This window comes from Medicago truncatula, chromosome 7, assembly GCF_003473485.1.
Source record: "Medicago truncatula cultivar Jemalong A17 chromosome 7, MtrunA17r5.0-ANR, whole genome shotgun sequence".
Lineage (NCBI taxonomy): Eukaryota > Viridiplantae > Streptophyta > Magnoliopsida > Fabales > Fabaceae > Medicago > Medicago truncatula.
Window position 1 is genome coordinate 11,209,101 of NC_053048.1, and position 14,512 is coordinate 11,223,612.

The window sequence follows — 14,512 nt, forward strand, 5'->3', positions numbered from 1 at the left end:
TCGAGGGATAAAACATCAACGAACTTGCGTTTACACTCCACAACAAAATGGAGTTGTGGAATGCAAACATCGTCATATTCTTGTTGTGGCACGAGCATTACTATTTCATTCACACCTACCACTTGAATTTTGGAGTGAATGTGTATTGACTTCCGTTTACCTTATAAATCAGTTGTCGTCTCCGTTGCTATCCAACAAATCACCTTTTGAGTTATTATACAACAAGCCACCATCACTTAATCATTTAAGAGTGTTTGGTTGCTTATGTTGGAACAAAATGTGTTTCACAATGAACCTTATTAAGTTTTGATGATAACAAGGTATTAAAAATTGTCAATTGGTTATTACTAATAACTGTTCAAGTGTACAGGACCAAAGGCTACTCAAGTTATTTCAATAGGTCTTGGAAGAACAATGGAAAGAAAAAGAAATTCTGAGCATCTGAAGAAAACTGCTCCTGAAGCTAAACTGCTCCTGAAGAGATGACGTCATCAGAAGCAGAAAGTCATCAGAAGCAGAAAGTCATCAGAAGCAAAAGTTTTCATCAGAAGCAATATCTTCACCAGAAGCTACATTTGATCCTTTAATCAAACTGAAGATTCAAAGTTGCTGATTCTCAATTCAGTCTTATCAAAGAAGAACGAAGAACTGAAAGGGAGGTATCAACGGATATATGGATAACACTGAGCACTTGTCTCTCATTAATAGAGTTGACAAAGTACAAGTGTACAACCACTACCTCCACTACTCTGTTTTCTGTCTACGCTACAAGACAAAACAACAGCCATGCCTGCAGAATTTGTACACTCAAGATGGGAATGAATTTGAAGTTTATTCTTCAAAGGACTACACCCAAATCAGGCAAAGGATCACTGGTGGATAATCAAAGGATTTCAAACGACTCTTTAGACGTGCTGATTATCTCAACGTCTCTTTCACGCCTCTATATAAAGGAGTGAAGACTTGAAGATAAAACAGAGATATACACAAGTTCAAAAGCGCCAAAACTCTGTCAATTTGATACTACAAAGCACACTGAATTTCTGCACTGATTTGATACATCTTAGAAATTCATAGTCTAGAGTCTTTTCTGTATTGTATTGTGAACACCACTGATTGTATATCAAGTGTTCAATTCAAACTCAATTCTCTGTATTTTTGTTTGATTAGAAGTCTCTTGCCTGCGTGCTTGAGCATTAGAAGTCTCTTGCTTAGTGCTTGAGCATTGGAAGACTCTTGCGTGTGTGCTTGAGCATAGTTTTGTGAAGTCTCATACTTAGAAAGTATTGAGCAGTTGTAATCTTGTGATTATAGTGAAATCTCCTTGGAAGTGCAAGGGGGACTGGACTACTTCCGTGTTGTGGAAGGAACCAGGATAACTGCTTGTGTCTTTGTCTTTCTTTTCTCTGCTCTGTTCTTTCCGTTGCATATCTGATTCTGATCATTTCATCAGAAGCACTCTCAAACTGCTTCTGAAGTTTTATCAGAAGAAGGATTTTTTTTTAGACAGAAAAAGAAAACACAATTCAACCCCCCCTTCTTGTGTTTTTCTCACCTTCAATTGGTATCAGAGCTTGCTCTGTTATCACAGCACTTAACCGTGTTACAGTTCAAGATCTATTAGAAAAACATGTCTGGAGATGAGGAATCAGTTACTCCAAAATACACAAGCGTCAAGCATGACTATGATACTGCTGACAAGAAAACAGACTCTGGAAAAGCTCCAAGGTTTAATGGAGATCCAGAAGAGTTTTCTTGGTGGAAAACTAATATGTACAGCTTTATCATGGGATTAGATGAAGAGTTATGGGACATACTGGAAGATGGAGTTGATGACCTGGATTTAGATGAAGAAGGAGCTGCTATAGATAGAAAAATACATACTCCTGCTCAGAAGAAGCTTTATAAGAAACACCACAAGATAAGAGGAATCATTGTGGCTTCTATACCTCGCACCGAATACATGAAAATGAGTGACAAATCTACTGCGAAAGCTATGTTTGCTTCTCTTTGTGCAAACTTTGAAGGCAGCAAGAAAGTAAAAGAGGCTAAAGCTTTGATGCTAGTTCATCAGTATGAACTTTTCAGAATGAAGGATGATGAGAGTATAGAAGAAATGTACTCAAGATTTCAAACTTTAGTTTCTGGATTGCAAATACTGAAGAAAAGCTATGTTTCTTCTGATCATGTTAGTAAGATTTTGAGAAGCCTACCTTCAAGATGGAGACCCAAAGTAACTGCTATTGAGGAAGCTAAGGATCTAAATACTTTAAGTGTTGAAGATCTTGTTAGCTCACTCAAAGTGCATGAAATGAGTCTAAATGAGCATGAAACCTCTAAGAAGAGTAAATCCATTGCTTTACCATCTAAAGGAAAGACCTCAAAGTCTTCCAAAGCCTACAAAGCCAGTGAATCTGAAGAAGAATCACCTGATGGAGATTCTGATGAAGATCAATCTGTAAAGATGGCTATGCTGTCCAACAAGCTTGAGTATCTGGCAAGGAAGCAGAAGAAATTTTTGAGCAAGAGAGGTAGCTACAAGAACTTCAAGAAAGAAGATCAGAAGGGATGCTTCAATTGTAAGAAGCCTGGTCATTTCATTGCTGATTGCCCTGATCTTCAGAAGGAGAAGTTTAAAGGCAAATCCAAGAAATCAAGCTTCAACTCCAGTAAATTCAGAAAGCAAATCAAAAAGAGTTTGATGGCAACCTGGGAAGATTTGGATAGTGAATCTGGTTCTGATAAAGAAGAAGCTGATGATGATGCTAAGGCAGCCGTTGGGTTGGTAGCAACAGTATCATCAGAAGCAGTATCAGAAGCTGAATCAGATTCAGAAGATGAAAATGAGGTATATTCTAAAATCCCTAGACAAGAACTTGTTGATTCTCTAAAAGAACTTTTATCACTGTTTGAACACAGAACCAATGAGTTGACAGATTTAAAAGAAAAATATGTTGATTTGATGAAACAACAAAAGTCAACTCTATTGGAACTAAAAGCTTCTGAAGAAGAACTCAAAGGGTTTAACCTCATATCAGCAACATATGAAGATAGACTCAAGAGTCTTTGTCAGAAGCTACAAGAAAAATGTGATAAAGGTTCAGGCAATAAACATGAGATTGCCTTGGATGATTTTATTATGGCTGGAATAGACAGAAGCAAAGTTGCTTCTATGATCTACAGCACATACAAGAACAAAGGCAAAGGGATTGGATATTCTGAGGAGAAATCCAAAGAATACAGTCTCAAGAGCTACTGTGATTGTATCAAGGATGGATTGAAATCCACCTTTGTGCCTGAAGGTACAAATGCTAAAACTGCTGTTCAGTCAAAACCTGAAGCTTCAGGTTCACAGGCTAAGATCACATCAAAGCCAGAGAATCTTAAGATCAAGGTAATGACAAAATCTGATCCTAAGAGTCAAAAGATTAAAATTCTGAAAAGATCAGAACCTGTTCATCAGAATCTGATTAAACCAGAATCTAAAATTCCAAAACAAAAGGATCAGAAGAACAAAGCAGCTACTGCTTCTGAGAAAACAATACCAAAAGGTGTCAAACCTAAAGTATTGAATGATCAGAAGCCACTCAGCATTCACCCTAAGGTACAAGGGAGGAAAAGTAAAACCTCCAAAGCTAACCCAAAAGGACCCATGAAGATATGGGTACCTAAATCTGAATTGGCCAAAAATGCAGGTGTGCTTAAGGGCAAGAGAGAAACAAAGGTCATGGTACCTAGACAGCGGATGTTCAAGGCACATGACTGGAGAGAAAGCTTTGTTCCTTACCCTTACAATGAAAGATGGAGGAGAAGTGAAGTTTGGTGGCAACCAAACTGGAAAGATCATTGGTACAGGTACTATTGGTAATTCCTCCATCTCAATTAATAATGTGTGGCTAGTAGATGGTCTGAAGCATAACCTATTGAGCATAAGTCAATTTTGTGACAATGGGTATGATGTAACGTTCAGTAAGACCAACTGCACACTAGTTAACAAGGATGACAAATCCATTACATTCAAGGGAAAGAGAGTTGAGAATGTCTATAAAATAAATTTCTCTGATCTGGCTGATCAGAAGGTAGTTTGCCTTCTGTCAATGAATGATAAAAAATGGGTATGGCATAAAAGGTTGGGACATGCTAATTGGAGATTAATTTCTAAAATTAGCAAGTTACAACTGGTCAAAGGATTGCCTAACATTGATTATCATTCAGATGCACTTTGTGGTGCATGTCAGAAAGGGAAAATTGTGAAAAGTTCGTTCAAATCTAAAGACATTGTATCAACCTCCAGACCCTTAGAATTACTCCATATTGATCTTTTTGGTCCAGTTAACACTGCATCCTTATATGGAAGTAAATATGGATTAGTCATTGTTGATGATTACAGCAGATGGACTTGGGTAAAATTCATTAAAAGTAAAGACTATGCATGTGAAGTGTTTAGCAGCTTCTGCACTCAAATACAATCTGAAAAAGAATTGAAAATTTTGAAAGTCAGAAGTGATCATGGTGGAGAATTTGAAAATGAGCTATTTGAACTTTTTTGTGAAAAACATGGGATTCTCCATGAGTTTTCTTCTCCTAGAACTCCACAACAAAATGGGGTTGTAGAGAGAAAGAACAGAACCTTACAAGAAATGGCCAGAACCATGATCCATGAAAACAACTTAGCTAAACATTTTTGGGCAGAAGCAGTCAATACTTCTTGTTATATTCAAAATAGGATCTATATCAGACCTATGTTGGAGAAAACAGCTTATGAACTCTTTAAAGGAAGAAGACCCAATATCTCTTACTTTCATCAGTTTGGATGTACCTGTTACATCTTAAACACTAAAGACTATCTGAAGAAATTTGATGCCAAGGCTCAAAGAGGAATCTTTTTAGGTTACTCTGAAAGGTCAAAGGCATACAGAGTGTATAATTCAGAAACACAATGTGTTGAAGAATCTATGCATGTAAAATTTGATGATAGAGAGCCTGGAAGTAAAACTTCAGAGCAAAGTGAAAGTAATGCAGGTACAACTGATTCTGAAGATGCATCAGAATCTGATCAACCTTCTGATTCTGAAAAGTATACAGAAGTTGAATCTTGTCCAGAAGCTGAAATCACTCCAGAAGCTGAGTCTAATTCAGAAGCAGAACCTAGCCCAAAAGCACAGAATGAAATTGCTTCTGAGGACTTTCAAGATAACACTCAGCAGGTTATTCAACCTAAATTCAAGCACAAATCTTCACATCCTGAGGAGTTAATCATTGGAAGCAAAGATAGTCCTAGAAGAACAAGATCACATTTTAGACAAGAAGAGTCTTTAATAGGACTGCTTTCAATAATTGAGCCCAAAACTGTTGAAGAAGCTCTCTCAGATGATGGATGGATATTAGCTATGCAAGAAGAGCTAAATCAATTCCAAAGGAATGATGTGTGGGATCTGGTACCCAAACCTTCTCAGAAGAACATTATTGGAACAAAATGGGTATTCAGAAACAAGCTGAATGAACAAGGAGAAGTAACCAGAAACAAAGCCAGACTTGTTGCTCAAGGCTACAGTCAACAAGAAGGCATTGATTACACTGAAACATTTGCTCCAGTTGCAAGATTGGAAGCAATCAGGTTACTTCTATCCTACGCAATTAATCATGGCATAATATTATATCAAATGGATGTCAAAAGTGCCTTTCTTAATGGTGTCATTGAAGAAGAAGTGTATGTTAAACAACCTCCTGGGTTTGAGGATCTTAAGCATCCTGACCATGTTTATAAACTTAAGAAATCACTATATGGCTTGAAACAAGCTCCCAGAGCTTGGTATGATAGACTAAGTAATTTCTTAATTAAAAATGATTTTGAAAGAGGACAAGTTGACACAACACTCTTCAGAAGGACTCTTAAGAAAGATATTTTGATTGTGCAAATATATGTTGATGATATAATATTTGGTTCTACTAATGCATCTCTTTGCAAAGAATTTTCTAAGTTAATGCAGGATGAATTTGAAATGAGTATGATGGGAGAATTGAAATTCTTTCTGGGAATTCAAATCAACCAAAGTAAAGAAGGAGTATATGTTCATCAAACAAAATATACAAAGGAGCTTCTGAAGAAGTTCAAGCTAGAAGACTGTAAAATGATGAACACTCCAATGCATCCAACCTGCACCTTAAGCAAAGAAGATACTGGAACAGTAGTAGACCAGAAGCTTTACAGAGGTATGATTGGTTCTCTGTTATACCTCACTGCATCTAGACCTGATATTTTATTCAGTGTATGCTTGTGTGCAAGATTTCAATCAGATCCTAGAGAATCTCATTTAACTGCAGTTAAGAGAATCTTCAGGTATCTGAAAGGAACAACTAATCTTGGACTCCTGTATAGGAAATCCCTAGATTATAAGTTGATTGGATTCTGTGATGCTGATTATGCTGGTGATAGGATTGAAAGAAAATCAACCAGTGGAAATTGTCAATTCCTGGGAGAGAATCTGATATCCTGGGCAAGCAAAAGACAAGCAACTATTGCTATGTCTACAGCGGAAGCAGAGTACATTTCAGCTGCAAGTTGTTGCACACAACTACTTTGGATGAAACATCAGTTGGAAGACTATCAGATCAATGCTAACAGTATTCCCATTTATTGTGATAATACTGCTGCTATTTGTTTGTCAAAGAATCCAATTCTACATTCAAGAGCCAAGCATATTGAAATCAAACACCATTTTATCAGAGACTATGTTCAAAAAGGAATTTTAGATATACAATTCATTGATACTGAACATCAATGGGCTGACATATTTACAAAACCTTTGTCTGTTGAAAGATTTGATTTTATTAAGAAAAATTTGAACATGCATTTTGTGTCTGATTGAAAAATTGCTTGCCTCTGAATAAGAAGTTTGGTTCTGAAGTTTATTCAGAAGCATTTTGGTTCTCATCAGAAGCTCTTAATTGAGGTTCTGAGGAAAATGTGCTTCTGAAGATGACGTCAGCACTAAAACTTCAGAAGTGTTATTCTTTGCTTCTGAATAGCTTGGTTAGTGGGAACGGTGGAAGTTACTTTATGTAACAGCTGTCTCATTACCCAAAAGGTAGTTTTCTGAAGAGTCTCTGACGTGGTTTATTTGTATTGGAGTATAACAAAAAGGGCAATGATGTTTTTATTCGCTTTTTAACGTACTTACACGCGCCCCCAATTTGTCATTAATGCTGTGTTTGTTTGTCCCCTCTGAATTACAAACGTTTTAATAAAAACACTAAGTCATTTCACACACTTCTCACTTCACAACAAACACTTTCTATTTTCTTCTCAACCCTCTGCGAACGTAAGCGCATTCTCTCATCCTCTCAAAACACTTTAGAACCCTAAAACCACTTCATATCAATGGCATCTTCAAGTTCTGCCGGTGGTTCTTCATCGAATATGGATATAGATACTCCTGCTTATGAAATCAAAGGAAGAACTATGTCGATTGAGGAATGGGATCTAATCATTCAAGCGGAAAATCCAGTGGATTTCACTTCTCTAACTCATCATGGATGCGACTTGGTAAGATTCTACAAGAAGCAGAAGCTAATGAGTTACTTCAGTCTTCTCAACGGTCCTACTTATGAAGTGCTTGTCAGACAATTCTGGGTAAGAGCTTCAGTGTTTGACAAAGTTGCTGCTAAACAGGAAGAAGCTCAGATGATTCTGGTTGATCCTACTTTGGAGGGAAAAACCAGAGAAGAAATGGGTCTACTCGCCTTCACTGGGACTGAGATTAGATCAAACGTCATGGGGATTCCTGTAACAATCAATGAGCATGTGATTGCTCAAGCCATGAGAAGGGATGCTTCTGGGACATACGATGGAGAAGAAATTCCTAACCCCAGAACAAGCCCATGGAAGGAGATAGTAAACAACACTATCTACGGATCAAAGGATGCTAAGCCTTACAGCACCTTAAGCATGGAAAAGAAAATGCTGCTGAAGATCCAAAATGAAAACATTTTTCCCAAAGGTGGAGGAAATGATCAACCTTCACTTGGTCACAAAGTCTTTCTGCATCACACCATCTCTCAGGAAACAACAATGAATGTTCCCAAGTATATGTTTAAATACATGATCAAGGAACTCAAGAAGAGCCAGATGGAGAACAGGAAGTTTGTTCCTTATGGAAGGCTGCTCTCCATAATCTTCCAAGAAGGAGGACTCCTAAGTGCCCTGAAAGATGTGGGTATTTATGATAATCAGAAGCTGGGAGCAGTCACAGGAAAAATAATCAATGGGGCAACCTTAGTCAAGATGAGGCTGATTTCAACATGCAGCAAACTAGATACAGATATGCATGAATCTGATGTCATATCTGATCTAGTCACTCATCACATCCCTATCTGCAAGAAAGATCCCCTGGATGTGCAGAGGGCCTACATCTTAGACTACTACAAGAGCTACAACAAGAAAATCAGCCTGAAAGATATCCCAGAAGAAATGTATGGTGGTGATCTGCCTGTGGCCAAAGGCAGAAAATCTAAAAAGAAGCAGATCACCAAGGAAGAATACCTTGCTGAAGATGCTACTGAGGTGGGTGCTCAGAAGCATAAGAAAGCTAAGAAGGAAAAATCTGCTATGTCCACCATTCTTGAGGAAGTGGAGGATTTGGATGATGTCCCTCTTATCAGAAAAAGGACAAGGAGTACTCAAGAAACAGCAGAACAGCCTGCTTCTGAACAAGCTGGTTCAGAACAAGCTGCTTCTGAAAAGCCTCCAAGTCCCAGAAATAAAAGAGAAGCTGCTCTTCAGACCATCAAAAGGAAGAGGTCTAATTTAACAAGAAATCTGAAGACAGCTGAAGGAAGAAGGGCACAAATGTTGGAAGAACTGGAAGAGAACTGGGATGAAGACTCAAGCCCTAAGAAAGCAAAAAGGACTGCAACTTCTGAGCCCATAGTCATGCCCAGCTTCGAAATGACTGAAGAAATGAAGCAGTATACTAGGGAGGTTGCTGCATCCAAGATAGCAGAGAAGAAAAGGATGAAGATTTTGTATGAAGAAGAAAGGGATGAACGTCTCAAGGCTGCAGGGTATGTGCCTACTCCTGACATTGCTGCTTTAGCATCGGAGTTAGAAACTGTTAAGTATGGAGCAACTCTGCTTTCTCAAGCCTTGAAGAATAAGCAAGCTTCAGGAGCAACTTCATCAGAACCAGCTTCAGAAGCTCCAGAAGCAGTTCATCCAGAAGCTCAGTCTTCAGGTAATCCATCTAATGCTCCAACTAATACTCAGATTCCATCTCTACCCTCTTCACCCTCTTCATCATCCACAGAATCAGATGACCGGCCCCTTAGCCAACATATAGACAAGCTTCTTAAAACCAAACCTACCAAACTAACAGATTTAGGAACACTTGACTGGGAGCAAACTCAAATAGAATTTTCTAAGAATAGAATTAAACTTTGTGAGAAATTCAATTTGCCTCCTACTCATCCACTCTTTCCAGATAATCCTGAACCTGTTAGTGTACAACAACCTCAACCCAACCCAGAACCTACAACAAACTCACCACATAACTCAACCACACAAAAAGCCTCTGAAGTAGCTTCAGATGCAACTACTTCAGAAACCCCCAACACCAAGAATCCTCAACCCTTCACAACTTAGAAAAACATCTAGGTGGTGAAATGCAACCAACACCCACTAAGGCCTCTAAGACAGTTCCTGAAAAGACTGTTTTGGAAACCCAAACCATCCCTGAGCAAACTGTTCAGGAGCAAACTGCTTCTGAACAAGTTGCTCCTGACCAAACAACTCCTGACCATCAAACAACAGAACAACAACAACCAGACTCACCCACTATAATAGACTTAACCTCTGACCAACCAACCACATCAAATACAACTCAAACTGAACCTTCACCCATCCCTGACCATATCCTAGAGTCTGAGTATATAGAGGAACAGCTGATTAGACTTAGTGATGAGATTCAGGCACTGATTCTTCGCAGAACAGTTCCTGCACCTCCTATTCACTATTATGATTAGTGGATAGATCTTCAGAAGAGCTTTGATGAGTTGCTGGACCAACTCAGAACCAAATGTGTGTCATCTCACTCTGCAATGCTGAAGAAGCTTTTGGATGATATGCATGAAGCAGCTAAGGACAAAGAGCTGAATTATGTACCTCTTCTGGACATCACTCCTTTCTATCCTGAAGAAGAGTATATCACAAGAGCTGCAAGAATTCATGCTGGGCATGTAAGAAGAATGAGGGAAAAGGATGAGCTACTTAAGAAGAAAGATGAACAGATCAAGTATCTCTTAGAACAGCTGTATAAGCAAGCCCAACCTTAGTTGCACACCCAACTCTAGCTTGTTTTTACTTTTGTTCTGTGTAGTCTTATCTTTGTACCTTAACCTTCATTTATAAATATTATCATTGTTTCTGAAATATTATGTTCTATTTTTTTTTAACTCTAATGATATTTATTGATTTTAATGTCATATGCTCTGATACTTCTTGCTCTGATACTTATTATGTTTTTATTTGGTTATATGCTCTACTACTCTGTCTTTTGTTCTTATTCTTTTTGTTGATGACAAAAGGGGGAGTAAATGTATAGTATTTTTAAGGCACTGAGCCCCACTACAACCACTTCTAAATTTCTTTTAAATACTTCTGATTTGATTTTATGAGTATTTTATTGAAATTTAATTAATAAGAATAGAACTTAGGGGGAGCTTACAAACCTCACCTTAAGGATCTATTAGACTCAGGGGGAGCTTACAAACCTCTATCCCAGTGGTCAACTTATTAATTAGATCAACAACAATTGAACATTTTAAATACTGTTGTTTGTCATCATCAAAAAGGGGGAGATTGTTGGAACAAAATGTGTTTCACAATGAACCTTATTAAGTTTTGATGATAACAAGGTATTAAAAATTGTCAATTGGTTATTACTAATAATTGTTCAAGTGTACAGGACCAAAGGCTACTCAAGTTATTTCAATAGGTCTTGGAAGAACAATGGAAAGAAAAAGAAATTCTGAGCATCTGAAGAAAACTGCTCCTGAAGCTAAACTGCTCCTGAAGAGATGACGTCATCAGAAGCAGAAAGTCATCAGAAGCAGAAAGTCATCAGAAGCAAAAGTTTTCATCAGAAGCAATATCTTCACCAGAAGCTACATTTGATCCTTTAATCAAACTGAAGATTCAAAGTTGCTGATTCTCAATTCAGTCTTATCAAAGAAGAACGAAGAACTGAAAGGGAGGTATCAACGGATATATGGATAACACTGAGCACTTGTCTCTCATTAATAGAGTTGACAAAGTACAAGTGTACAACCACTACCTCCACTACTCTGTTTTCTGTCTACGCTACAAGACAAAACAACAGCCATGCCTGCAGAATTTGTACACTCAAGATGGGAATGAATTTGAAGTTTATTCTTCAAAGGACTACACCCAAATCAGGCAAAGGATCACTGGTGGATAATCAAAGGATTTCAAACGACTCTTTAGACGTGCTGATTATCTCAACGTCTCTTTCACGCCTCTATATAAAGGAGTGAAGACTTGAAGATAAAACAGAGATATACACAAGTTCAAAAGCGCCAAAACTCTGTCAATTTGATACTACAAAGCACACTGAATTTCTGCACTGATTTGATACATCTTAGAAATTCAAAGTCTAGAGTCTTTTCTGTATTGTATTGTGAACACCACTGATTGTATATCAAGTGTTCAATTCAAACTCAATTCTCTGTATTTTTGTTTGATTAGAAGTCTCTTGCCTGCGTGCTTGAGCATTAGAAGTCTCTTGCTTAGTGCTTGAGCATTGGAAGACTCTTGCGTGTGTGCTTGAGCATAGTTTTGTGAAGTCTCATACTTAGAAAGTATTGAGCAGTTGTAATCTTGTGATTATAGTGAAATCTCCTTGGAAGTGCAAGGGGGACTGGACTACTTCCGTGTTGTGGAAGGAACCAGGATAACTGCTTGTGTCTTTGTCTTTCTTTTCTCTGCTCTGTTCTTTCCGCTGCATATCTGATTCTGATCATTTCATCAGAAGCACTCTCAAACTGCTTCTGAAGTTTTATCAGAAGAAGGATTTTTTTTTAGACAGAAAAAGAAAACACAATTCAACCCCCCCCTTCTTGTGTTTTTCTCACCTTCAGCTTATGCTATGTCACTACTGTCCACCCTACACATAAATTTAATCCCCGTGCAAAAAGAGGTTTATTTGTTGGATCTCCTACTGGACAAAAAGGTTACAAAATTTATGATCCTGAGACCAAGACTTGTTTTGTGAGTCGTGATGTTAGATTTTGTGAAATAGATTTCCCTTCCATTCCAATGGTATCTAAACCCACCTTGACTTCATCTCATCCTTGTTTTGAAGACTTGGATGATTGGTCTATTTCCACACCATATCATCATCAACTACAACAGACTCATATACCTTCTACACATGAGCCTAATCTACCTTCACAGCTACCTACTGAAACATCTTCCGCTGCCTCACCTATAAACGAATCAATTCCATCCACATCACACACTTCAGGCCCTCAAACTTCTCCCATTACTCAAGTTCGTCAATCCCTTCGTTATAAGAATCCCCTGATATGGCATAAAGACTACCACATGTTCGCAAAAGTCAACACATCTTCCTCGGAGACAACGCCTAAGTCAAGTACTCGGTATCCTCTATCTCGTTATCTTTCATATTCACACATCTCTTCTACACATTGTGCCTTTCTAGCTAACATTACATCCCATAAAGAGCCTCAATCCTATGATAAAGTTGTTCATGATCCACAATGGCAGTCATCAATGAATACATAATTAGAAGCTTTACAACAAGACAATACATGGAGCCTTGTACCTCTTCCTCTTGGTCATAGACCCATTCGTTGCAAATGGGTATACATAATAAAGTATAAATCTGACGGCACCATAGAACGCTATAAGGCACGCCTTGTTGCAAAGGGATACACTTAGGTTGAAGGAATTGACTATCAAGAGACCTTTTTCCCGACTGCTAAAGTAACTACTCTTTGGTTCTCTACTTTCTCTAAAGCCATTTAAAAGGCTGGTTACCAACTATCAAAGGTCGACTACTCTCTCCTCATCAAACGTCAAGGTACTTCATTCACAGCAGTTCTCATTTATGATGATGATATACTGCTTACAGGGAATGATCTTCAAGAAATGAAACACCTTAAAGAATTTCTTCTCAAGCGCTTTTGTATCAAAGATCTTGGAGATTTGAAATGTTTTTTGGGAATTGAATTCTCTCGCTCCAAGGAAGGTATCTTCATGTCTCAAAGAAATTATGGTTTTAACATGCAAGATTCAGGACAGATAGGTGCTCACCCTCACAAATTTCCAATGGAACAAAATTTGAAACTTACTCCCACAAATGGAGTGGTACTAAATGATCCAACAAAATAAAGAAGGCTCGTTGGTAGGCTAATTTATCTTACAGTCACTAGACCTGACATTGTATACTTTGTGCAAACATTGAGTCAATTAATGCAAGAACCTAGAAAACCTCACTAGGATGCTGCAATGTGAATCCTCAGATACACCAAAGGCACACCTAAACAGGGCATATTATTTTCGCCTTCTAATGACCTTACCTTAAAGGCCTTTTGTGATTCAGATTGGGAAGGTTGTCATGCTACAAGAAGATCCGTTACAGGATTTTGCATTTTCCTTGGAAATCCTCTCATCTCATGGAAATCTAAGAAGCAAGTTATTATCTCTAGATCATCAGCAGAATCGGAATATCGAGCTATGGCTAATACATGTTTGGACCAGACTTGGCTACGGTTCATATTACAAGATTTGAAAGTTCCACTGGCTGCACCAACACCATTATTTTGTGACAACCAGGCAGCTCTACACATTGCGGCAAATCCTGTATTTCATGAGCGTACAAAGCATATTGAAATAGATTGTCATATACGGGAAAAACTGCAAGCTAGTATGATTAGTCCTTCTTACGTGTCAACACGATTCCAGTTAGTAGATGTGTTCACTAAAGCTTTGGGAAAAGATCAATTTGTAACATTGCGCAACAAGTTGGGACTTCACGACATTCACTCACCAACTTGAGGGGGAGTGTTAGGAAATATTTTCTGCATAATTTCAGAATTAATGTGTATATATTTACCTTCTGTGATAATTTGATTCTATATTTATTTTCTTTTCTATGTATAATAAAAGTCAAATGTATCTAAAGGTCCTTTAAGTTTTTCGTTTTTCCCAAATTGGTCCTTTAAGTTTCAAAAGTCCCAAACAAGTCCTTTAAGTTTCAAATGTCCCAAACAAGTCATTTTAGTTTTTGAATCGTTTCAAACAAGTCCTTTTAGAGGATGCTGGTGATGATTCAGATGATAGCAACAAAGAACATTATCCACCATTTACCATGCCTAAAAAGATGACTAATTTTAAGTGGGTATTAGGAGGCAGATTTGGTACCAAAGATGAATTCAAGGAAGCAATTACCAAATATGCTATCTACAATAGGAC